Source organism: Cervus elaphus, chromosome 22 (assembly GCF_910594005.1).
Source record: "Cervus elaphus chromosome 22, mCerEla1.1, whole genome shotgun sequence".
In the NCBI taxonomy this organism is placed as follows: Eukaryota; Metazoa; Chordata; class Mammalia; order Artiodactyla; family Cervidae; genus Cervus; species Cervus elaphus.
Genome location: NC_057836.1, coordinates 29,462,821 through 29,486,190, shown reverse-complemented (window position 1 = coordinate 29,486,190; position 23,370 = coordinate 29,462,821). Strand labels below are relative to the sequence as shown.

Below are 23,370 nucleotides of genomic sequence, written 5' to 3'. Positions count from 1 at the left end.
TCAGAAAAGATGACTGGAATTATTTCAATTTTTTTGAATTTTCCAAGACCAGATTTATGGCCCAGGATGTGATCTATTCTGGAGAAGGTTCCGTGTGCACTTGAGAAAAAGGTGAAGTTGATTGTTTTGGGGTGAAATGTCCTATAGATATCAATTAGGTCTAGCTGGTCCATTGTGTCATTTAAGGTTTGTGTTTCCTTGTTAATTTTCTGTTTAGTTGATCTATCCATAGTTGTGAGTGGGGTATTAAAGTCTCCCACTATTATTGTGTTACTATTAATTTCCTCTTTCATACTCTTTAGTATTTGCCGTACATATTGTGGTGCTCCTATATTGGGTGCATATACATTTATAATTGTTATATCTTCTTCTTGGATTGATCCTTTGATCATTATGTAGTGTCCTTCTTTGTCTCTTTTCACATCCTTTATTTGAAAGTCTATTTTATCTGATATGAGTATTGCGACTCCTGCTTTCTTTTGGTCTCCATTTGCATGAAATATTTTTTCCAGCCCTTCACTTTTAGTCTGAACTAAATATCTTTTTATATGAATAGATAAAATGACTCCAAGTCAACAGTATAAACCTGATTCAAATTTAAAAGTTAAACTAAGACTTGAAGTTGTTTCTGAAACAAAGTTAAAATTTACTAAGCACTGGGACTTCCCTGGTGGTGTAGTGGTTAAGACTCCATGCTTCCACTGCAAAGGGCACGGGTTCAATGCCTGATTAGGGAACTAAGATCCTACATGCCACATAGTGTGGCCATACATAAATAATAGATAAACAAAACAAAATAAAATTTACTAAGCATTATTCCTCTTCTCTATCAATAAGAATATCAGTGCTGATCTATCCAAGGAGTTTTTAGCATTGTGACAGTGTTCATCTATATTTCCCAATCAGTTAAAAGAAAGAAAATGAGCATACCTAGGCATTTATAACCCTCCACTGAATTGAGATTCTTCAGTGACATTAATTATAAGTGAAATTTTGCACACAGTGTGACACAGACTAAAACTTTTCATTTCAGAGTCAAGTCCCTTGTTCATTAATTTATTTGTTGGTTTATAAAGGGCTTAGTCTCATGGCTAGAATATTTTCCTTATTAGAAAGTGAGTAAAATAGATTATTTATCCTAAATCATCTCTGCAGACAGGCCCAAATTACTTAATAATCCTTTAGTACTCACAGTTGGGCATTTGCTGTCTGTTCTGATTCTTATCACTGGCAAAACCTTCATAGATAGTTAGCAATTCACAATATGAATTGAATGGATATGTCAGTAAGAAGGGAAAATATAGGTCAAATGACAATAATTAGCTAACCTTTTATGAAGGTAAGGAACTGTTGTTTTTCTCAGGTGAAATAAAATAATTTTCCTTGGCTCTATTGAGCAGCAGGAGGGAGGCGCTCAAATCAGTTTGGGCTGAAGGCCAATCAATAGCACTCCAGCACTCCACACAGGGCTCACATCCATTTGATAAATCCCCTCTGGGACTAAATCCCTAATTCCAAATTAGGTCTCCAAATAACTCTGAATTCTTCAGCTTCTCCTAGCTGATCTGGGTGGATATTTACCCCAGACTCCTCCTTCCATTTTTGTTTTCTTTTTCTTTTCATGTGTCATTCTTGTGATGAATATTTGAACATCAGCGTGGTGCTTACATAACTTTAAGTGCCAAGCTTTTCAGAGGGAACTGGGGCAGCCAAGCAGAACATAATACGGCTGGGGAGGGGGAAGTGCTACCATGTTGATTTACCCAGAGGACTCGCCCTACATGAATGTTGCATAAATTAAATTCCATTCATCATCCTGGTTGTCTTTGTCAAAGCTATCTCTCCTTTTGTAAACAGCAGTAGGGTTCTGTAGTGCTGGAATACTAGGGGAAGCAGAAGAGAAAGGGCAATATACGCACTTCACAGGACATGCAAAAAATGATTTCCTGGTGAGATGACTGAAAAAAAAATTATAATTGCACCAGAGAGACTTGTTTCATAGCATGAGAAAATGTTTTGCAGAGGGTGATGAAAGATGTGATGAACATAGCTGGCATTATTAAACAGTGGCTCCTGAAACTGACATATTATATATGTCACTATATACAGTGTTTCTTCAGATAAAACCAAGTGACAAATTTACCCTTATCAACCCTTCTCTTACCCAGTATTTCATCCATCTTCCTTAGTTCTCAAAATTTGTTCCATGTAATATCTGTGTTCTATGGTTCCTTAACCCATAGTCAGGAAGAATAATACAGTCCCGCCGTGACATCAGGTACCCAGCCATAAAAGGAGTCATTTGACTAGCTGCTGGCAACAAATATTAGAATGTCCTTGCTGTTTGCCAGCTAGGAGGTACCTCTGAGCCATTGATTTCCTTGGGTTTAGTCTGGGTTTATTTGTGTATCTTCAAACTGCGTCACCAGAAACTGTGGGCTGTGGATTTGTAAAAGATTAGCATTCCTGACAGAGAGGCAATCAATAAGCGAGAAACTTCTGCTGCCTTAAAGGCACAATATCTTGTTGTTTATTCAACATTATTTCTGCTTCTCCCTTACTTGTGTTATGAATGGAGAGATTCAAACTGGTTAAAAAAAAAAAAAAACTCTAGATTACATATTAAATACCTAATTCATGAACTCCAGTACCTAAAAGTTTCTCTTTTCCTTACTAATTAAGCTTCATGAAATCATAATCATGGATTAATCCTAATTAGAACAGATTTTGTAATTAAGTTTCTTATTTTACCACTCAGGAAAAAAGAGAGAATAAGAACTAAGTCAAAGGGAAAATTCCCTTCGAGTATTAATATTTTATAATGAAACTAGAGCATTTTAAATTATAGAAGAAATATTTATGTCCCAATGTAGAGCAACCAAAATCCAAACCAGGGCTGAGAAATGTTCTCTTATTGCAAAGAAAAATGACATTGATAGGAGAATTCTTGTATTTTGATCACCTGCTATAAGCTAGTCCTTGAGCATAAAGCACTACCATCAAGCAGTTTGTTACCTACAAACTTCTACAGATACAGAAAGCACAGAAAAACAACAGGCCCAATACAAAAGTTAAGGTTTTTTCAAACCAATTCCTTCCCCTATATGCTTTACCATCCACCCAGGTTCACAAGACACAAAATAAAAGGTCTCTGTCATTTCTCTCATCCTCAGGCCCCACATCCTACCTAACAACAGACCTGTTGATTTTATGTCAATACATTTACAATGGTATGCATCTCTCACGAAGATGGAGATGATCTAACTGGTTTTACTGAATCTTCACTTTCCAGCCTACAATCTAGCCTCCACAATACAGTCATACTCATTTTTTCAAAATGCAAACCTCAAAGCATCCTTAAACACTTTACCCACAGGTGTCTGGGGCTCCAAGGCGAGAGGACAGATAACTGCTCCGCAGTCAGATTCCATAATCAAAGGAGCAACAGCCATGCCAACTAAGAATGCTTCTTCAGCAAATCTGCATACACATTGCCCCTAAGCTCCAGCCACGCCAAGATATTAAACTTTTCCAGAGCGCAGAATGGTGTTTAACCTGAAAAGATGCTCAGCATTCTCGTTATTGTGTGCTGTGTATGTGCTCAGTCGCTTGAGTCACATCCGACTCTTTGTGACCCAGTGGACTGTAACACAACCCAACAGTGTCCTTCTGTCCATGGGATTTCCAAGACAAGAATACTGGAGTGGGTTGCCATGCCCTCCTCCAGACGATCTTCCTGACCCAGGGATCGAATCCACATCTCCTGCGTCTCCTGCATAGCAGGCAGATTCTCTACCCTCTGAGCCACACAAATCAAAACTACAGTGAGGTTCCACTTCACACCAGTCAGAAAGCTTCCAGCACCCAGCACTGCGCTGTGTGATGTCTCTTCAGTCGTGTCTGACTCTCTGTGACCCCATGGACTATAGCCTGCTGGGCTCCTCTGTCCATGGAATTCTCCAAACAAGAATACTGGAGTGGGCTGCCATTTCCTACTCCAAGGGATGTTCCCAACACAGGGATAAAACCTGGGTTTCTTAGGTCTCCTGCATTGGCAGGTGGGTTCTTTACCACTAGCACCATGTGGGAAGTCCCACCAGTCAGAATGGCCATCATCAAAAAAAAAAGAAAAATCTACAAGACAGTAAATGCTGGAGAGGATGTGGAAAAAGGGAACTCTCTTGCACTGTTGGTGGGAATGTAAATTGATATACCACTATGGAGAACAATGTAGAGATTCCTTTAAAAATTAGGAATAAAATGACCATATGACCCAACAATCCCACTACTGGGCAAATGCCCTGAGAAAACCATAATTCAAAAAGACACGTGTACCCCAAAGTTCACTGCAGCACTGGTTACAATATCCAGGTCATGGAAGCAACCTAGATGTCCATCAACAGATGAATGGATAGAGAAGTTGTGATATACATATACAATGGAATATTACTCAGCCATAAAAATGAACAAATTAGAGCCAATTGAACTGACATGGATGAACCTAGAACTTGTCATATGGAGTGAAGTCAGAAAGAAAAAAAATATCCTATATAAATGCATATGTATTGAATCTAGAAAAATGGTACTGATGGACTTAGTTACAGGGCAAGAATAGAGACACAGACGTAGAGAATGGACTTGTGGACACAGTGGGGGAAAGAGAGGGTGGGATGAATTGAGAGAGTAGTATTCAAATATATATAATATCATGTGTAAAACAGAGAGTTAGTGGGAAGCTGCTGTGAAATACAGGGAGCCCAGCCTGGTGCTCTGTGACAACCTAGAAGGGTAGGATGGGGGTAGGTGGGAAGGAGGCTCAAGCAGTGAGGGTATACATGTATATTTATGGTTGATTCATGTTATTGTATGGCAGAAACCAACACAATATTGTTAAGCAATTATCTTCCAATTAAACATTTAAAAAAGAAAGGTATTTCATAGTCTTTGCTTCTAAAGGAACTCTCTGCACATTTACTTTAAAACTGTGTTCAATCCCCCCTACCTCTTTTGACCTTTTCTGGCTCCACCAAGGTTGGGTTACCTGATCCTCAGTGCTAGGATTTTAGGTCCTTAAGTTAAGACTCTTGTGTTTGACCTATTATCAGCCCTTTTTATCCCCCACAAAATAGTTACTGTCCAGATGTACAGCTATAGTCACACTGGACTGTTAGGTGTTTATGAAGGCTTCCCTGGTGTCTCAAATGTTAAAGGAATCTGCCTGCGATGACAAAGACCTCAGTTCGATCCCTGGGTTAGGAAGATCCTCTGGAGATGGGAATGGCAACCCACTCCAGTATTCTTGCCTGAAGAATCCCATGGACAGAGGAGCCTGATGGGCTACAGTCCATGGGGTAGCAAAGAGTTGAACATAACTGAGCAACTAACACACACACACATACATTCATATATTTTTTCAAGTTTTCAATGATAAGTTTGGAGTGTACTATTATATGCCAACACATATAACTCTAGTACATGAAGGGCACACAGTAGACACTCGGTGGTTGTCCTGAGATAACATTTTTTTCATGAGGCCCTTTGTCTTCTTTAGAAAAAAAGAAGGGACTGATAGTATTTTTTATCATTGTTTTGTTGTTGCTTTGATCTTTTTTTTTTTAATCTTCAGTATCCAGCACAATGCCTGGATCACAGTAGGTGTCATATAAATGTTTTTTGAGTAAATGAGTGAATCCCTAGAAAACTCTTCCCATATTTCTACTAGGGAAACTCCAACTCATGTTTCCTTCTTTGAGGAAGCCCTACTCGGGACCCCCAGACAATTTTATTAACCTCTCCTTTACACTTCCAGAGCAAATGTGCATACCCCTCCAAGAGTACTTTAAAATCTTTTTCGGAGTATCTTCTTTTTTCACTGGAATATGAGCTCTCCATATCATGTGTCTTGTTGACCCAGCATAAAGAATAGATAAATGCAAGGGCTATAATAAAATACAATATCTGAAAGTGTATAAGAAAGGCCCATTAATTAATTCTGAATGGAAGGACAGAAGGTTAGGTTTTTGGAGGAAATGGTATTGGGAGTTGAAAGATGAATAAAATTTCAGGGTTATATAAGAGATAGGGATAGGAAAACGGCAGTCTCGGTAGAAGAGAGAATAACAAAAAAGGTATAACTATGTGTGTATGGAAGTGGCTGGACCACCGGAGAATGGAGAACTTGGAGATGGTGCAGGGGGAGTTCAAGAAAAGAGTCTGAAGGCAGGTTGTGAGAGGTTAATGCCATGCTGGGAATTGCCATGTGTGAGATGTGACTGTCACTGAGAAACACAGTGGACCACAGAGCATCAGAATATGATAAGCGCAGAAAGTCATCACTGGGTTTGGTACATAGAATGTGGGAACTTTTAGGAGACTTTCTGCTGATACTGGAAGAAAAGGTCAAGAAGGCAGGAGTTTCCCAATGAGTGGAAATAAAATACTAGATCATTCAACAATTAAAGAAGACAAAAAGACAAGGACAATAATTCAAAGTTGATGAAAGGAAGGTGAACATGTGAGGAGGTCTGATAAAAGGAGACAAATTAATGGAGGCACTATCAAGAAACAGATGAAAAGGACAATACAGGTAGAAGGGCAGACCTTTAAAAGGAAGAAGGATATTCCTCCCTTAGGGATAAAATTGATAACCTTAAAATAGCCAGCATGTTACACTTCTTTAGAATCTATTAGAATGCACATAGTACGGGTAAATTTTAACCTCAAGAAGTATTTAATTGTACTTTCTTTATTACTTAAATGGACAGGGACTATATTACTTAGAAGGGTAATGATCTAAGTAGTATTAGCTGAGAGGGGCTTCCCAGATGGCTCAGCAGTAGAGAATCTGCCTGCCAAGCAGTAGGCATGGGTTCGATCCCTGGACTGGAAAGATCCCCTGGAGAAGGAAATGGCAATCCGCGCCAGTATTCTTGCCTGGGAAATCTCATGGACTGAGGAGCCTGGCAGGCTACAGTCCATGGAGCCACAGTTGGACAGCCTTAGATACCAAATAAGTATTAGCTGAGAAATGGTCCCTTAATTTTCTTGTAGTTCTAAATGTCTTTGTCTATAAAGTCTCTTCTAAATCACTGTTCTTGATCATTTCCAGTGTCAGAGATGACAGCAAGTTTGTTCTTTCCCATATACTGTAATGGAGAACACTGATAGATGTATTGGGTTTTATGTCTCTAAATAAAAACATCTTCCATAGAGTGAAAGTATCACAGTTAAATAACAGCAAACAAATATTGATTCCTTGCTACTATTTTTTATTCTCCAAAATTCAATGGCTAAACAGACTATGTTGGAAAACTATTAAATGAAGTTGCCATATTTTAATTAAAACTTATTTCAAGGCAATGTATATTTTTCTTACTCCTTTAAGAAATCATGGAGAACAGTATGGAGATTCCTTAAAACACTGGAAATAGAACTGCATACGACCCAGCAATCCCACTGCTGGGCAACACACTAAGGAAACCAGAATTGAAAGAGACACATGTACCCCAGTGTTCATCACAGCACTGATTACAATAGCCAGGACATGGAAGCAACCTAGATGTCCAGCAGCAGATGAATGGATAAGAAAGCTGTGGTATATACACAATGGAATATTACTCAGCTATTAAAAAGAATGCATTTGAATCAGTACTAATGAGGTGGATGAAACTGGAGCCTATTATACAGAGTGAAGTAAGTCGGAAAGAAAAACACCAATACAGTATATTAACGCATATATATGGAATTTAGAAAGATGGCAAAGATGACCCTATATACGAGACAGCAAAAGAGACAGAGACGTAAAGAACAGACTTTTGGACTCAGTGGGAGAAGGCGAGGGTAGGATGATTTGAGAGAATAGCATTGAAACACATATATTATCCTATGTGAAACAGATCACCAGTCCAGGTTTGATGCATGAGACAGGGTGCTCAGGGCTGGTGCACTGGGATGACCCTGAGGGGTGGGGTAGGGAGGGAGGTGGGAGGGGGGTTCATGATGGGGAACACATGCATACCCATGGCCGATTCATATCAATGTATGGCAAAAACCACTACAATATTGTAAAGTAATTAGCCTCCAATCAAAATAAATTAATTAATTGAAAAAAAAAAAAGAAATGAGCACAACAGTGGTTCTCACACATAGATCACTCCATACTCTTAAACTGTTGTCACATGCAAAAACAAAAAATGAAACTCTCATCAAGTGTATGGCAAAGCATTAAGTTAATTGAATTTCTCTTAACATAGTAACACAGTTAATTTTTTTTTAATTATTAGAACACTGAATCAGTTACTTTATATAATCTGCTGAATAATCACTATGAGGTCGCAAAGAGATGGACACGACAGAGCAACTAACACTTTCAGGTATAGTAACATCTTAGATTAAAAGAAAATTTCAATAAACCCTTACACTGTACCATAATCATCACTGAGTAATTCTTTCCTTTTACTTTCCAAATTAAATCTATCACTATAATCTATTATAAAAATTGTCTCAAATGATAAGCAATGCATTTACCAGCATACTAAGCCTAATTTGAATTATCTCTAGTTGTGGCTTTTCCTCGTCTTAAATCATCCAACCTCCAAACTCTAATTTGTTTTGTGCTTATGGCTGTAGTAGATACAGACACAGTTTTTAATGATACATCCCATATGTTTGTTAAGGTTAGTTCAATCTTTCTTTGTCAGGAGTCTTTTTTTTTTTAACCTACATCAGGCAAGAAAAATTAGGTTGACCTAATTGTTTTTTGGAGCATGGGATTTTTCTCAGCCATATTTGCAATGTTTCCTTTTAAATTCTGGTGTTCTCCCTACTCTTGTTACCTTCTGATACTTTTAAGATACATCAAAAACAGGGCCGAAAGTCTAGTGCTATGTAAGTTGCTGGGCTTGCTAGGTTTTAATACTACTGTGCCACGCTTATCTTCCCATCTTGATTGATTAGCGATTGATGGCATAGTATAAGTTTGCAGCAATATCCAAATGTTACTGCTATATCTCTTAAACATCATCCCCCAAAAGTGTCCATGGACAATTTGTTTACCTTCTCACTCCATCAGTTTCTGATATTATTAGCAGAAGACACTGCCAGGTCTTGGCTCTCAAGAAATCAGATACCTCTCTTGAACAGTGCAATAAGAAGGAAAGTAATGAGGACTCAATAAAACTAACACTCGTATCATTCTCTTAGCCGTTTATCTAGTCAACTTTCCCACTAGCATTTAAACAAATCATTTAAGTAAAATAAAAGAGAAAAAACTTTTCTTTCATAAATTGTGAAATCTATGTTCTAATTTAAGCTGATTTGTAAAATATTTGAAAGATAATAGACTTGTACCAAGTCTATAATTTGGAAAAATATTTTAAGAATTACTTTACTATGTGATAGAACAAGGAATCTATCCACCCAGGTTGGATGCATGAGACAAGTGCTTGGGCCTGGTGCACTGGGAAGACCCAGAGGAATCGGGTGGAGAGGGAGGTGGGGGGGGGGGGGGGATCGGGATGGGGAATACGTGTAAATCTATGGCTGATTCATATCAATGTATGACAAAACCCACTGAAAAAATAAATAAATAAATAAAGGAAAAAAAAAAAGAATTACTTTACTATGTGATAGAACAAGGAATCTATTTTAGAAAATAAAATTAATCTTGTGAGGCACTATGTTTTGCCTCTAGTGGCTGTCTCAGAATGCATTGTACAAAATAGAATGAATTTTTACTGCCACCTAATATGCTGAGACAGGCTTCCCTGGTGGCTCAGACGGTAAAGAATCTACCCACAATGCAGGAGACCTGGGTTCAATCCTTGGGTTGGGAAGATCCCTGGAGAAGGAAATGGCAAATCACTCTAGTATTCTTGCCTGGATAATTACATGGACAGAGGAGCCTGGTAGGCTCACAGAGTCAGACACGACTGAGTGACTAACACAATATGCTAAGATGATAATAGTTTTAACTTGTTTTTTTAGAAGTAGGGGTGGTAATAAATGCTTGTCTATGTGAAATACAGTGTAAAAATGCAACAGGGATACGAAATATCTAATCCAAGAAATAAACAGGAATAAGAATATATTCTACTGTGAATTAGGACTTTTAATACATTCATGCTTACCATTATGCATCAGTCATTCAATTCTTTATCAGAAACAAATTAGTTCTATTTATACTCATCTTCATTTATGGGTTTCAGACTGTTCATGCAAGGTTTGATGCTTATATCTTAGTAGTTTTGTTTGAACAAACAGAATAAGATGGAATAGATATGTTTTTCCTTTTGCTGTATTAGTTTGAGAGGTTTTTTTTCTTTCTTAAAAATCAATGAGATGTGTAGTTTCAAAAAGGGGAGTTTAAAACATTTTCACTTTTTTTCACTTCTCAAAGAATCACCCCAAAATAATGGGGACAACATGAAACATAAAACCAATTCCATCATCAATGCAAATGAGACCATGTGAGAAACAAACTATTCATATAAATGTGGAAATAAAAATAGACTAAATCAATGGCTTAACAAGTAGGAAAAGAGTCAAACCTAAGCAACTATGAAAGGTGGAAACCAACAAAAAGTCAGGTGATAGAAGAAGCAGTTAGATTTGTAGCCCAAATGTAGAATTTTTAGATTAGCAGGAGACCAAGGGTTTGTTCTGTGGACAGTTTACCAAGAGTAGCCCCAAGCTCCAGGCATGGAGAAGGGCCAGTGTGAGAGGCTGTACCAAAAACGATGGTTAAGTCTGAAAACTCAACCACTGAGTCACACCCCAAACCCACCCCACCTGGTTTCAAAATAGCAGCAGCTAGATTGATATCTCCAGGCCAAAGACCGCAGATCCTTTGCTAGAAAAAAATAGAGATGAAGACTTACAAGTACTAACATGTGTGATCTCCTAATGACAAAGCTAACCAGCCATCTGACTACCGAAGACTTATTGTGGAAACGATTTTGAAATATATAGAAATATGGAACCACTATGTTGTGTACCAGGAACCACCATAGTGTTGTAGGTCAACTATTCTTCAAAAAAGTCCAATCCCACTTCTGGGCATACACACCGAGGAAACCGGAGCTGAGAGAGACACGTGCACCCCAATGTTCATCGCAGCACTGTTTATAATAGCCAGGACATGGAAGCAACCTAGATGCCCATCAGCAGATAAATGGATAAGGAAGCTGTGGTACATATACACCATGGAATATTACTCAGCCATTAGAAAGAATTCATTTGAATCAGTTCTAATGAGATGGATGAAACTGGAGCCCGTTATACAGAGTGAAGTAAGCCAGAAAGATAAAGAACATTACAGCATACTAACACATATATATGGAATTTAGAAAGATGGTAACGATAACCCTATATGCAAAACAGAAAAAGAGACACAGATGTACAGAACAGACTTTTGGACTCCGTGGGTGAAGGTGAGGGTGGGATGTTTCGAGAGAACAGCATCGAAACATGTATATTATCTAGGGTGAAACAGATCACCAGCCCAGGTGGGATGCATGAGACAAGTGCTCGGGCCTGGTACACTGGGAAGACCCAGAGGGATTGGGTAGAGAGGGAGGTGGGAGGGGGGATCGGGATGGGGAATACATGTAACTCCATGGCTGATTCATGTCAATGTATGACAAAAACCACTACAATATTGTAAAGTAATTAGCCTCCAACTAATAAAAATAAATGAAAAAAAAGAAAAAAAAGTGATCAAATTTGTGGTTATTAGAGGTACAGGGTTTGGGGGAGGGGAGACTGGATAAAGGTAGTCAAAAATTTCATGTGTTTTCATGTTTCCTAGATATTTTAATGAGAAATTTATAAAGTATGGCAAGATGTTTGTCTTCTGCTATGTTACAAGAAAAAAGTTTTTATTGTTGAGAGTCTATAGCACAGTTTACTATTTAATTGTAAACTGTAGTAATGTTTCATGGCTACTAAATTTGTTCATCAAAATATAACCCACAAATAGTACTATCAAATTATTTTAACAAGAGTACCAAACTAAGTCAAAGGGAAAAGGAAAGTCACTGATGCAAAAATTATTTCAAGACAGCTCACAAATGCAACCATAAAAACTCAAATTAAAACACTAGAAGAAGAAATATAAAACTATGTGTTTCAATTTTGAGAAAGGCAAATATTTCTTAGGTAATAGTGTGGAAGCATTAGTGATGAAAGAAAAAATTGATAAATCTTACTAATTAAAATTAAAAACTTGTTTTCAAACAAAACAACACTATTAAGAAAATAAATAGGCAAATCACAGACTAAGGTGACAATATTCACCACTCATGTAACTGGTGAAAGATTTTAATTCAGGATATATAAACAACTTGTACAATTCAATGACAAAATGATAGGCAACCCAATTTAAAAACAGGTAAATGTATTCCTAAAAGAAGATTGTTGAGTCTATTTCTCCACTGCTGCCCTGTAAATAAATTCTTCAGTACCATTTTTCTAGATTCCATATATATACATTAGAATACAATAATATCTTTCTCTTTCTGACTTACTTCACCCTGCATAATAGGCTCTAGGTTCATCTACCTCATTAGAACTGACTCAAATGTGTTCTTTTTTATGGCTAACTAATATTCCATTGTATATATGTACCAAAGCTTTTTTATCCATTCATCTGTTGATGCACATCTAGGTTGCTTCTGCCTGGAGAAACAGACATAAAGAAGAGGAGAGGGGAGACATGGGGAGAGGGGAGGAGAAGGTGAGATGTGTGGAAAGAGTAACATGGAAACTTACATTACCATATGTAAAATAGATAGCCAACGAGAATTTGCTATATGGGTCAGGAAACTCAAACAGGGCTCTGTATCAACCTAGAGGGATGGGATAGGGAGGGAGATGGGAGGGAGGTTCAGAAGGGAGGGGATATGTGTATACCTGTGGCTGATTCATGTTGAGGTTTGATAGAAAACAGCAAAATTCTATAAAGCAATTATCTTTCAATTAAAAAATAAATAATTTTTGTTAAAAGTAAAAAAAAAAAAAAAAAAAAACAATTGAGGATACACTAGATCTCAGTAGATCCTGGGAATCTCTATTTTGCAAAAGCTGCTTCCAGTCACTAGGAGATCTAGCCAAGTGAAGGAATCTCTGCTCTGTCACCTTATTTCAACTCAGACTTGTGTCTCATCCCAGCCTTTTCACAACCACATATTCCTGTAAGGAAAAAAACTAAATAAATGTGAAGTCTAATAAGTACATTAAAAAGTGCTCAATATTACTAGTCATCAGGGAAAAGCAAATTAAAACCATAATTAGAAATGACAAACTACTACACAACCACTGAAACAGTTAAAATGAAAAAGAATGAATACAAATACTATTCAGGATGTGGTTGTTGTTCAGTAGCTTAGTTGTCTGACTCTTTGAAACCACATGCACTGCAGCACATCAGAATCCCCTGTTCATCACTATGTCCTAGTTCAGTTCAGTTCAGTCACTCAGTCGTGTCTGACTCTTTGCTACCCCATGGACTGCAGCACACCAGGCTTCCCTGTCTATCACCAGCTCACAGAACTTGCTCAAACTCATTTCCATCAAATCAGTGATGCTCAAACTCATTTCCATCAAATCAGTGATGCCATTAAACCATTTCATCCTCTGTCATCCCCTTCTCCTCCTGCCCTCAATCTTTCACAGCATCAGGGTCTTTTCAAATGAGTCAGTTCTTCGCATCAGGTGGCCAAAGTATTGGAGTTTCAGCTTCAGCATCAGTCCTTCCAATGAATATCCAGGACTGATTTCCTTTAGGATTGACTGGTTTGATCTCCTTGCAGTCCAAGGGGCTCTCAAGAGTCTTCTACAACACCACAGTTCAAAAGCATCAGTTCTTCAGTATTCAGCTTTCTTTATGGCCCAGCTCTCACATCCATACATGACTACTAGAAACACCATAGCTTTTACTAGATGGTCCTTTGTTGGCAAAGTAATGTCTCTGTTTTTTAATATGCTGTCTGGGCTGGTCACAGCTTTTCTTCCAAGGAACAAGCATCTTTTAATTTCATGGCTTGCAGCCACCATCTATAGTGATTTTGGAGCCCCCCCCCAAAATAGTCTCTCACTGTTTCCATTGTTTCCCCATCTATTTGCCATGAACTGGTGGGACCAGATGCCATGATCTTAGGTTTCTGAATGTGGAGTTTTAGGCCAACTTTTTTCACTCTTCTCTTTCACTTTCATCAAGAGGCTCTTTAGTTCTTCTTCACTTTCTGCCATAAGGGTGGTGTCATCTGAATATCTGAGGTTATTGATATTTCTCCCAGAAATCTTGATTCCAATTTGTGCTTCATCCAGACTGGCATTTCTCATAATTTACTTCTCACAGAAGTTAAATAAGCAGGGTGACAGTATACAGCCTTGACATATTCCTTTCCTGATTTGGAGCCAGTTTGCTGTTCCATGTCCAGTTCTAACTGTTGCTTCCTGACCTGCATACAGATTTCTCAGGAGGCCGGTCAGGTGGTCTGGTATTCCCATCTCTTGAAGAATTTTCCACAGTTTGTTGTGACCCACACAGTCAAAGGCTTTGGCATAGTCAATAAAGCAGAAGTAGATGTTTTTCTGGAGTTCTCTTGCTTTTTCAATGATCCAACAGATGTTGGCAATTCAATCTCTAATTCCTCTGCCTTTTGTAAATCCAGCTTGAACATGTGGAAGTTCACGGTTCACATACTGTTGTTGAAGCCTGTGTTGGAGAACTTTGAGCATTACCTCGCTAACGTGTGAGATGAGTGCAATTGTGCGGTAGTTTGAACATTCTTTGGCATTGCCCTTCTTTGGGATTGGAATGAAAATGCAAAGGAGAAGCCCCAGCAAGACAGTAGGAAGGACAAAATGGCATTTAGAATCAAATCCCATACCCACCAGAGATATTCCAAGGGCTCAAACAAAACCTTGTGCGCACCAGGAAACCCCACAGGGACTGAGTCTGAGAGTGTCCTGCAGAGGTACGGGTCAGTAGTGGCCTGCATCAGGGGCAGGGGCTCTGGGTGCAGCAGACCGGAGTATGGCATAAGCCCTCTTGGAGGAGGTCGCCATTAACCCCACCATAGAGCCACCAGAACTTACACTTACACTTATGTCCTAGAGTTTGCTCAAATTTATGTTCACTGAGTCAATGATGTCATCCAACCATCTCATCCTCTGTCACCCCTTCTCCTCTTGCCTTCAGTCTTTCCCAGCATCAGGGTCTTTTGCAGTGAGTCAGCTCTTCACATCAGGTGGCCAAAGTATTGGAGCTTCAGCTTCAACATTAGTCCTTCTGATGAATTGATTGATTTGATTGAGTGAATTGAGTTTATTTCCTTTAGGATTGACTGGTTTGAGCTCCATGCTGTCCAAGGAATTATCAAGTCTTCTTCAGCACCAGAGTTCAAAAGCATCAGTTCTTCGATGCTCAGCCATCTTTATGGTTCACCTCTCACATTCATACATGACTATTGGAAAAAATCATAGCGTTGACCATATGGACCTATGTGGGCCAAATGATGTCTCTGCTTTTTAATATGCTGTCTGCATTTGTCAGAATCTGGAGCTCATAGTATTCTCCTACCTTTCCAGTGGAGATTTAAATGGTCCAATCACATTCACTCTATGATCCAACAGTTCCACTCATAGATATTTATCCAAGAGAAATGAAAACATATGTCTTCAAACAGACTTGTGTAAGAATATTTATTGCAATTTTAGTCATAATAACCACAAACTGGAAATATACCAGTGTCCATCACCAGGAAAATAGATAAATAAACTGTATATTTTTTCTATGGAATACTTATCAGTGGCTTCCCTGGTGGTTCAGCAGCAAAGAATCTGCCTACAATGCAGGAGACTCTAGAGACACACGTTCAGTTCCTGAGTCAGGAAGATTCGATGAAGGAGGGGATGGCAACCCACTCCAGTACTCTTGCCTGGAGAATTCCAAGGACAGGGGAGCCTGGCAGGCTACAGTCCATAGGGTCGCAAAGAGTAGGACATGACTGAAGTGACTTAGCATGCACGCACACATGCATACTTCTCAGCGATAAAAAAGAACATGGATGCATCTCAAAAACATTATGCTAAAGAAAATGAGCCAGAAATAAAGAGTGTGTGCTATCTGATTCCATTTAAATAAAGTGCTAGATTAGGTAAAATTAGGTAATTAATTAGTGAGTGATTTCTTGGTGCATGTGTGTGAGGGGGGTTATTTCATGGGAAGGGGCCACAAGTCCACTTTCTAGGCTGGTGGAAATAGTCGATATCTACATAAAAATGCAGGTGACACAGACATATTCACTTTTCAGTATGAATGGAGCTGTTCAATTAAGATTTGTGCCTTCACTCTATGTGGATGATTTCAATATACTTCTCCCTAGTGGCTCAGATGGTAAAGAATCTGCCTGCAATGTGGGAGACCTGGTTTCAATCCCTGGGTTAGGAAGGTTCCCTGGAGGAGGGCATGGCAACCCACTCCAATATTCTTGCCTGGAGAATCACCATGGACAGAGGAGCCTGGCGGGTTACAGTCCATGGGGTCGCAAAGAGTCAGACACGACTGAGCGACTAAGCACCCAGCACATGGAGGCAATAGAAAGCCCAGGATTCCATATTAGATTTATAAGACATTTTTCCTGAAATTATCAAATCATTGGGTAACATAGTATAGAGTCCACATGACATATTCTAAAAACCCACCCAAAGTAGATTTTGATACCACTACCTCAGAAGTGCCAGCTTTATGATGACTCCATTACTGCTTATGAAGAATTCTACTGCAGATGGAAGTTAAAAACTGAAAATTGTTGTGATGTGCTTATTCATTCAGTAATGTCCAACTCTTTGAGATCCCATGAACTGTAGCCTGCTAGGCTCCTTTGTCCACTGGATTTTCTAAGCAAGAATACTGGAATGGTTTGCCATCCCCTTCTCCAGGGGATACTCTAAATCAGAAATGTGTATACATATTGCAAACTGCCCTAAATAAATTTGTTTATAAGGATTTCTTTGGTGTGTATCAATAATCTCAATGTCTAGAAGCAAATGAAGGTTATAGGTGTCCTTCCCAGATAATATTCTAGTTGAATCAGGTAACAGAACCCTCCAAAGGTGTTGGGATGCGAGACTGATGGAGTTTAGAATCAGGGTATGCAACCAAGCAGGACCCTTTTGGGCCTTCCTGAGACAGACCCCTTCCCCATGCCCTCTGCCCGCCTCTTCTTTGTGGAAAAGCTGTAGTCTCCCATCCCTCCCCTCAAAAATTAGTGATTGAAAGGATGTGACTGAGTAGTGACAAAAGTAGCAATTGGGCCAGGAGAACCGTTAACAATTTACACAGATATCAGCCATATGGCAGAACAGAATCTTTAGTTCCTCCCTGAAGTACAAAAATAACAGTATCTGGTGCACATGCTTGAATTATTTTATAGATACTAAAGCCCCCACTGAATGGAGAAAGTTAACCACACAGTGACAGTGAGCACAAAGCCCTCAGACTGGCTGGAGCATGAGGGTAAAGTTAACCCCTGTGATACTGCCATCCTACCTTACCATCAACAGATCAGAGACCTGTGCATGAGTTGACCACGTACCCTGAAACTCCCGTCCCGCATCTTGCCTTAAAAATGCTTCCCTGAGTGTCCAAAGCTGGTGCTCTGTGACAACCTGGAGGGATGGGGTGGGGACTACGATGGGAGGGGGTTCAAGATGGAGGGGACACATGTATACCTGTGACCAATTCATATTGACATATAGCAAAAGATCATCATAATATTGTAAAGTAATTATCCTCCAATTTAAAATAAGTAAATAATTTTTTTAAATGCTTCCCTGAAACCCATTGGTGTCCTTTTGAGCATAAGCTGTCCTATTCTCTTGCTTGACCCTTGCAATAAATCTTTCTCCACTCCAAACTCCCGTGTTTCAGTTTGTTTGGCCTCACTGTGAAAGGGATACACTAACTTGGATTTGAACAACAGATAAAGATTCTTAAGTTCTGCTGAGCACAGCTGAAGTGTTATATATTTCTAGCTAATCAGTATATCTTGAATATCACTCATTTCATCAATACAAAATAAAATATAACCTCATTTATGCTAATTTATAAATACCCTAGAGCTGACCTCAAGTAAAAATAATTGAAGCTTCATAACCTTGTGAGTTTTAGAGTCTGGTAAGAGCAGTGGTTCTCAACCACGCAATATGTTCAAATCATCTCTGGAGAGTTTTTAAATCCCAAAGCTGAGGTCATAATCCAGGCCAGTAAAATCAGAGTTTCTAGGGGTGGGATCCAGTCAACAGCATTTTTCAAACCTCACTAGGTGATTCCAATTTATAGACAGAGAAGAGAACCACTGGATTAGTCTATGGGCTTCTCCAGGCCAGAATGCTGGAGTAGACTTTCCATTCTTCAGGGGATTTTCCCAGTCCAGGGACTGACCCTAGGTCTCCCACATTGTAGAGGGATTCTCTCTCTCTTTTTTTTTTTTTTTTTGGTAGAGGGATTCTTTACCATTTGAGCCACAAGGGAAGCTCTAGAACCTTCCAATCTAGCCTCATTGCAGTGGATATTATTGAATAGGTGTTTTAAATGCTGTTTAACTACATTTAAAGGATAAGTAATACACATTATATACCATACTGTTGATGTTTAAATGTTTTTAAGTAAATACATAACATGAAACACATTCCATTTCCTCAATGACAGGACAGAAACAACAAAACTATAGATACCAACTAGGTCTACGGCCATACCACCCTGAACGTGCCCGATCTCGTCTGATCTCAGAAGCTAAGCAGGGTCGGGCCTGGTTAGTACTTGGATGGAAGATACCAACTAGAACTGACTAGTAATAACCACCACCACCACTCCAGCATCTGGCACCAGGAAGGGAATTTGGCCGTTTTTAAGTAAAGGATCTAGAGAAGGGAATGGCTAGATGCATTTGTATACAGGTGACTAAGACTCTGCACTGAAAATTTGGTTTTTAAGTAATTACATCCTGAGATTGCCTGTAAATAGTAATACATGCCCTGATTCAGAGAAGTGACTATCTCAGCCAGACCACATTGAAGTCAAAGCAGCAAGGGATATACAATTAGTTAAGACCAGGATGACAAGAGAAGAAAACCTGAAACAGACGAGAGCATTGATAATTCCCTTAGCCCAGCTGGCCAAAGATTTTACTAGTTCTTGATGAGATATCAGAAGATAGTTTCAGAATATTACTGCAAGTTACTTGTATTTGTGATATATAAATAAATTTATGTAAATTGCTGAGTAAAGTGTATATTTTTGTATGGTTTGGTGATAGTGTGGATTTCTCTTGTAATCTTTATTTTTTAAACAGTCTGATATATCACAAACTTGGCCCAATCCTAATCAGTTCCCCATCTTAAAAGATTCTCTTCTTGAATGGATACATATATATGTATGGCTGAGTCCCTTTGCTGTCCACCTGAGACTATCACAACATTGCTAATCAACTATATTCAAATATAAGATAAAAAGCTGAAAAAATTCTCCCTTAAAGAATGTGAATCCAGACCCCCAATGCCCTATAAATATTTCTCTTCTGACTCCCCACTTCAGAGTCACTGCTAAGGCTTGTCAAGATGATATTCATTCCAACTGTAGTTATTTCTAATAAATTTATCTTTAAGAGATTTTATAAAGATATTTTGGTGAGATCAATAGCAACATCATAAAGAATATCTAATCAAGGCTAATTCCTGCTTTGGAATGCCATTTATTACAAGAACTCAGTAAATGTATATTGATAATGTTTAAGTAAAAACAAATTTAGCAACATAAAATTCCAATCAAATATTGCAAAATATTTTTTCCCATCCCATTTGTTAATCAAGAACAGCCTGAGAGGATTTGAGGAGGAAAAAAACGCCTAATCGCATCCCCAAAGAGTTCCTTCATTAGAATCAGGTCACCTAATGATTATTAGAGATTTACATCCAAATGCTATATTCAGTCACAGTGCTCTGTCCATTATTTCCCTCCCTTTGCAAATGTCATCTTGAAATCATCTATCCAAATGTCATATACACGACATTTCTATCAAGTCTTTGAGGAACACTTCCAACTTTCTCTTTATATTTAATTACTCCTTTCTCTCAGCTATGCTTTTTGTGTTTACCACACAGTAATATTTGTTTTCATTTCTTTCTCCATTCACTTTGATCTATTTGAGGGCAGGATCCATGGTATTTATGTCCCTTTAAGGGCTCATCATTGCAGAGTCTAAATTAAAAAAAAATAATAAGTATTTTTTCAAATAGACCAGATTTTTGGCCCTGTGATTATCTCACTTAACTTCAAACTCTACTTATAAACCCTTATTAACAAATGACACCTGAGTACTGTAATACTTCTGCATGAGAAAAAGGTCCACTAAGATTGGGATACACAGTTATCAGTTGGTTGGAACAGAAATTCCAGCTAGAACAAGGGCAACTAAAATAGAAACTAGAAAGGTGCCAAAGGTGAGAGTCGACTATTTGGGATTGTTCTGAAGAATGAGAATTTTGTAGAAGTTCTATAGTTTTTGCATTCTTTATGGGGAAATTTCAAAATAATTTATTTTTGTATGCTTAAATATTTCAGTTAAAAAAATAACTAATGTGTAATGTGTAAGATTCTATCAGGTTCAAAAGAGCAGGATTTGTGTGTGTGTGTGGGTGTGTGTATTTTCTTGCAGAAAATAAAAATCTATATTGTCAAGTCACATCCTGCATTGCTATTTTGCCTGAATTTCTTTAGAAATATATTCTAGTCATTATACTCCCTATTTAAAATCAGAAAACTTTCTAATGTTGCATTCTTCAGTGAAAAAAAAAAAAAAACTTGTTTTCTCTCTTTTAGTGGATCTGAAAAGTAAATGACATATTGAGGTCACTAGGAAAATGAATGTCAAGATTCACATAAGTCAAGATTTACCTAACAAGGCTTCCTTCATCTGCAGTTAGTGAGTGGTTACACAGTATAGAAGAAAGACATTAGCTTTAGTATCCAAGATCCTGAGATCTAATTAGAAACTTGCAAATTTATCTGGGCAACAATGGACCATTATTTCATGTCTCTGGGTCTCAGTCTCTTCTTTCATTAAATACAATAGTCCCTCTTTTATAGAATTTTCTTGAGAAATACATAAGTGAAAAAGTAAATAGTAGGCAATGAAGATATTTAAGTTGAATTGGAAATGTATTCATAGCAACTCTGTAAATCAGTTAGGTAAATAAGAATTTCACTCACCTATATCATCACTCTATAGATGGGATCATGGAGTTCTGGATTCAGAACCATGAATTGAAAGAAAAACTCTTGGGGAGCATAACTGAGGCAGTGTAAGATTTGCCAGGACACTGCAGACAATAAACCACCTCTAACATGAGACCATAGAGGTGTTTCCATATCCACAAGTGGTCCAGATCTCTGTTTTATGTCTCTTTTGAAAGAAGGCAAAGTGTTTTTCTCTATCTAGTTCTCACAAAAGAAGTGGGCAGAAATGTTAGCCGTGTGACTTTAATGAATATCACATGAACAAGTTTCCTTACACACTGCTTTGGAAATGTCACCAAATCAAAGGTTGCACTTAGAAAGGGCATAAAACTGAACAAGATAACGGGACAATCGTTGCCTGGCACACAAGAGAGGACATCACCTTTGCAGCCGGAAAATAGAACAAGGACACAGTAAGTTTGGTTACTGCACACACAGCCATTACTCAGAATATGTTGATGCACCTGCTTTACCTTGAAAATTGGTTCCTCTAATAGCCAAAATTAAATAAGAATAATGAGAAATATATTTTTAAAGTACTATATGAAAATGACAGTAGATATAATGCATAATGTATAATGCAGAGCCAACATACCTACAATCAGAGTCTCTAAAGAAGAGAAGCTTTGTAGTGAGACAGAGTAAATACTTTCAGGCAAAATTATGAAAGGACTTTTCTGAAATTAAAAAGACTTGAATCTATATGTTGAAAGTAAACAACACGCAGTAAAGAAATCTGGTTTATGATAATTAAATCAAGACGTATTTTTCCTTAGAATTAAATTTCTCTTCCTAAGAAGATGGCATCACCAATTCAATAAATATGAACACGGGCAAACTCCAGGAGATGGTGAGGAACAGAAAAGCCTGGCACACTGCAGTTCATGGGGTCGCAAAGAGTGGGACATAACTTGGCAACTGAACAAATAAAGAAGAAATTAAAATTTTCTCTTAGGGAGAACAAAGATGAAAAAAATTATGGGGACACAAAGTAAATTAATTATTTGGATTATATTAGCATTCCCCTTTTCTATGCCTTACCCCTTTATCATTTCTAATTTTTAGTATTTATATCTTTTTCTTTTTTAATTGAAGTATAGATTTATAACATTACAGTAAATTCAGGTATATATAATGACTCAATACACTTATAGATTATACTCTAAAATTATTACAAAATAATGAATATATTTTCCTGTACTGTACAATGTATCCTTGTTGCTTACCTATTTTTACATAGTAGTTTGCATCTCTTTCTCTTGATTAGTTTAACAATATTTTAGATATTTTTATAATAAAAAAAAAAGCTTTGGGGGAAAAAAATGGGTTCTTCTCTCAAACAAAACCAAATAAACCTAAACAAAGTACACAGAGGGAAGGCCTAGCATATCTTCCAGGTACTTGTTTTCCCGTTGTTAGGCAGTTGGAAATTCAACTCATGCTTAAAATGCACACTTAGTCATCTACACTTAACACATTTTCTGTGGCCCTAAAGTGCTGTTGATAAACAGTTAGTTAAAAACTCTCACAGATAATAGTTCCAGAACGCCCTTCTGTTTCAAGCCTGTTACCCATGGAACTCTTCCAAGCAAAACAAACAGCAGGAACTTCAGGACAACCTCTGTGGGGCTCATACCTTGCATTCACATGATTCAACTCTCATCTAATTGCCATTTGGCTGCCAACGCTTTTCCATGTCTCTACATGGTGTCGCAGCAAATACAGTCTACTTTAACTAGGAATCCTGATTTTACTATAATCAACTGTGTGCCTTTCTACCCTCACCCGAGCTTGAGCGTGAGTACAATAGAATGCCAGAATCATTTTTGTATCACTGATGCTTAAAACAGGATTTGGCATCTAATGGGTCCTCAGTAAATATTTGTTGACTATTTTAAGAATGCCATCACTGTCACATTTCCTTTCCTACCAACCCATGCCTTTGTTTATAACAAAGCTCTTGTCTCCATGTCTTCATTCTGTCTAATAATACTGGGTGGCCAGAAAGTTTGTTCCAGTTTTCCATATGCTATGGCAGAAAAACCCAAATGAACTTTTTGGTCAACTCA

At 38.0% G+C, this 23,370-nt stretch overlaps 1 long non-coding RNA gene across 2 annotated transcripts in view; it reads right to left on the bottom strand.

Annotated features, from left to right (window-relative positions):
• Positions 1–21,377, bottom strand: part of LOC122680583 — a 278,166-nt gene extending 256,789 nt beyond the window's left edge. For both annotated transcript variants that reach the window (XR_006336724.1, XR_006336725.1), the window contains exon 1: positions 21,275–21,377. This is a non-coding gene — a long non-coding RNA (uncharacterized LOC122680583). The remainder of the gene's footprint in view (positions 1–21,274) is intronic.
• Positions 21,378–23,370: the final 1,993 nt, after the last annotated feature.